At 31.7% G+C, this 4,215-nt stretch overlaps 1 non-coding gene across 1 annotated transcript; it reads right to left on the bottom strand.

Annotated features, from left to right (window-relative positions):
• Positions 1 to 1,905: 1,905 nt before the first annotated feature.
• LOC130440867 (U6 spliceosomal RNA) lies at positions 1,906 to 2,008 on the bottom strand. Its single transcript, XR_008909564.1, has one exon. It is a non-coding gene; the product is annotated as a U6 spliceosomal RNA (small nuclear RNA).
• Between the last annotated feature and the right edge of the window lie 2,207 nt (positions 2,009 to 4,215).

The following is a 4,215-nucleotide window of genomic DNA, read 5'->3' as shown; positions in this document are numbered from 1 at the left end:
ACCTCAAATAACGGAAAAACGATCAATTTTTCATAAAAAGTTGTGATAAACATTTTTAAAGTTCTTTTTTAGACCTTTGAAATGAGCTTTTATAATACTGCCTAGCATAAAAATTAAGCGAACTATGATGAAAATAAGTGGAATAACTCGATTTGAAAAAAAAAAAGTCGGTAAATTTGACACCATATGCGGCAAAATTAAAATTAATCGTAGCCCATGTAAAATTATCTTCAAGTCCTAACAACACGTTATAAAAGTTTGAATGGTTTGGAACACGTATATTTTGAAAAAAGTTGTTTAATGTTAATTTTTTTTTATTTAAAAAAACGTTATTTTTTCAAAATATCTCAAAAACTATTGAATCAACGAAAGAATTTTTTTGCAACTAAAATTTAGCTTTTATTTCACTGAACAATTTGCATTGTTTTAAACTCACGTAGCTTGAAAATTAAACGAGATATAAGCTTATAAAGTATTGATTTCAATGATAAGGGAGAGTGTTTTTTACCCTTTAACATATAAATTCTCTGAAGAAAAAAGCCTAGAAGAGTTGCAACTCTTATGGTTTTGTAGCTTATGAAATTCCCTACAAAATGATGCATGGATGAATGCTAAAAGCTTAAAGGGAAGCCTTGTTATTATTAAAAAACCGAATACATTTTTCTAGAGATAATGCTGGAAAATCACGAAACGTCTAAGCTTTGATCTTTTTGGAGTACGAGTATTTATTCTTTTATACATGCTGTTTCTCCTTTTTATTTATATATTTGGATTCCCACATGTATAAATACATGCAAAAAATAATATATATGTATATTTGAATTAAAGAGCGGCTCTTTCGTGATGAACACCTGCTTAAAATTTCTTTCTTTATATATACATATATTTGTTATATTTAAATTATATATATTTTTTCTACTCAAAATCGAAAATAAAATGATTTCATACTTTCAGCCGTTTTTTAAATAACTGTATTAGGGTAGTTTTTAAGGATAGTTACATATAAAAAAAAGAAATAGTACTTACATTGTAAAAAAACAACAATCATTTCACATGTTTAAACATAATGAGCCCTATAATTGCTTCCATTTAGTAATTTGGAATTTTTTCCATTCTGAGGAGTGATTTTTGGTGGTTGTATTATTAAAAATATTGAGGGTCTGATTTTTTACACTTGAAGAAAAAAATTCTCCTATTACGATCCAATATAAAAAAAATTTTATGTTTTTACCACATTTTTTAAATAATCTTCGTATGAGGGGTTGTTTTTAAATGTAGGTGAGCTGTAAAATATCAAATTATTAAAATCATGATACAAAACAATCAACACTTATTATATTTGAACATAACTATAGCCCATTACCGCTTTAATTCGTTAGTTTTCAATTTATTGGAGTAAGGGGTGATTTTCATCCCTAAAAAATAAAAAGCATACTTTGCGACCAAGTCAGGTTTGAAGAGGAGGGTAAGATGTACTTAATTCCAAATGTTCAAGAAGATCTACGAAGGTCTTTGAAATTGTGAGGTTTCGGTCGATTTCAAGCTTGAATGGCTGTACTAATATTGGCGGATGTTTTGGCAATCCGTAGATGTCATTTGTACGTCTGGATGCAACGTTGTGGTTCCTTGCAACGGGGCATTATCCATAAGTTTCGTGTAGGTACAATTACTTTGTCCTTTGTATATAGTTGTGACTCCCAGAATCTTTCGGTTAAAATATCTCTGGAAAGCAGCTGAAAAATAGGGTTTCAAATATCGAACTATGTGATTAGTGAACCATGCAGAAGCTTACACCCACTGTCGTGGATATCTCCTGCGCGATTTGTGGCTTTGATCTTTTGGCAGACAATAATTGTAAAAGTTTGTTGAAATTTTTATTACGAAATCTTTAACAGTCGGCTATGTAAAAATGTGGAACTCTTCACGATATTGCGTATCATCGTCGCGCAGGGGCCATGCTAATTTTCCAATTTTAGTATATGTAATATGGGCAAATTTAAATAATTACGCCACTGACCAAACGAATCTAATGGGTACTCTATAGGGATTCTAAAACCAGTCCCAATCCTACAATAAAGACGTCAGTTTATGGTCGTTAACCCCTCCTACCTATCTACAACAGCACTGATTGTATTCAGACGAAAATAGGCGCACTGAAGGACAATTTTATTTTTATAAGCAACTTCATTGAAATGTTGAAAAGTATAAATGGAAATTTTGTGGTAGTTGAAAATATTCGAATCATATCTATCGTGAATATTTTCGAGCAAACCAAAACTTAACGTTATAGGAGGGTATGTGATTCTCTAGATTCGATGTCGAATATAATTTCTTCGTTACAAATATACAAACGTTTAGATGAGTGAAAAAACTACTGCATTTGTTTTTATTTTTTTTTTTTTTCTCAAGAATTTGACTATTTTAATTATTTTTACTATGTAAATACGACTTTCAAATTAAAAGGGCGTTACGATTCTCAAATATCTACTTTGCTCTGCCACTGACCTCATTACCTTATTGTGAAAAAAGTTCCATGCCAATTTGGCAGATGGTCGAGGGTATGCAGCTGTCAACTGAAAGAGATTTAATTTAGTGATGACCTATTTATATCGCAAAATGGTATTATAGACTCAGAAATTGACATGACACTGGGTTTAATGGTAAAATCGATAAACCTATTGCATAATATTTTCTTCTTCTGTCATACACTCACGTAATTTTCCCAGAAAATTTTTGTATCGAATATTATCAATTTTGAGTTTCACCGATTCCAATATCCTATATCTGATCTGGTTGTATACGGTAATACTGAAAATCTCATAATAAACCTCAACAACAATCAATAATAGGTTAGGTTAGGTATAGATTAGGTGAGGTTAGGTTATAATTAGGTTAAGATTAGGTTAAGTTGGATTAATATTAGGTGAAGTCAGGTGTTAGGTTAGATTTTAGGTTAGGTTAAGTTAAGTTATGGTTAGGTTGGGTTGGGTTGAGTCGGATTAGGTTAAGATAGGTCGAGTTTTCAAAAGGCATTCAAAAACATAAAAATAATAGTTAGTACATACCATACTACTTTATACAGCAGCCATATGGAGGGAGGAATTGAAAAATTATAAGAACTGATATCGATACAACAAAAATGGCGTCAGCATACCGAACGGTATCAGCGCAAGCGCTGTAATTAATCGTATGAGCCCCGCCAATTGATTTAATTGTGGCAGAAAGGTGTTTCCTTTATAAATTGGGACATAAATGTCTCATTTCGTACGTTCGTTAAAAAAAATAAAGAAAATACCAGATGACATCCACGAACTATGCAATTGCCCAGATGATACAGAACATGTAATATATGAATGCGCCCGATGGAAGGAAGGAAGAAGGAAAATAAGGAAAGGGTTAGGAACATTGGCTGTAGAAAATTGGGGAAAATACAGAACCTTGTGAAAAAAAAAATTAATGAAGAAAAAGAGATAAGAAATGCGGAAAGAAGTAAGTAGTTGAGAAAACAGTAGAGGATAACATACGAGGGCAAAACCTCATTCCGACTCCCTCCTATGTTAATAGTGGAGGGTGGTTTAGTGAGCTCACGAGCTCATAGCATCGCACAGCCCGCTATGAGGAAGGTATAAGCTTCCACCCCACATCAGGGCAAAGAAAACAATAATTTTTTCACCGTTTATGTAATTTCGGATACTAATAAGTCAATTTGAACACATCTGAGTCCAGATTTATGCAGTAAATTTGACTTAGGGTTACAAGAAATGAAAATTATGTCTTTACTCGTATAATGAAGAATGGTAAAGTCCCCTAGTCATTGCACTCATTTGAGCAATTTTAAGCTCGTGCACGCGCAAATGCTCAGATCAGTACGAATTTTAATATTTATCTAAACCAATTTGTAGCAATAGTTCTCTTTTTTTTTCATTTTATTCTATTACTGCTTTTATAAAATGTCACGCTAATGTCAAACCAAATAATAAGCTTTCAAAATATCTTTCTAATTCGATTCACATCATGTCTGATTATCCCGCAACTAACAGCACGTGCACTCATTGATATTCATTTTTACTTCTTTGGTTATCTTAATCAATTATTCATTACCTTGAATCGTTTATTTTAAGTAGACAAGTCAATTAATAATAAGTTTTGTGATATTTTCTAATAGATAATCTGTCTATTATTGTGCCAAAGAGTAATTGTGTTTGTAAATGAATT

The sequence above is a fragment of the Diorhabda sublineata genome, chromosome 2 (genome assembly GCF_026230105.1).
Source record: "Diorhabda sublineata isolate icDioSubl1.1 chromosome 2, icDioSubl1.1, whole genome shotgun sequence".
Taxonomy (NCBI): Eukaryota; Metazoa; Arthropoda; class Insecta; order Coleoptera; family Chrysomelidae; genus Diorhabda; species Diorhabda sublineata.
Note: the sequence above shows the minus strand (reverse complement) of the source record. Positions and strands in the feature narration are given on the sequence as shown.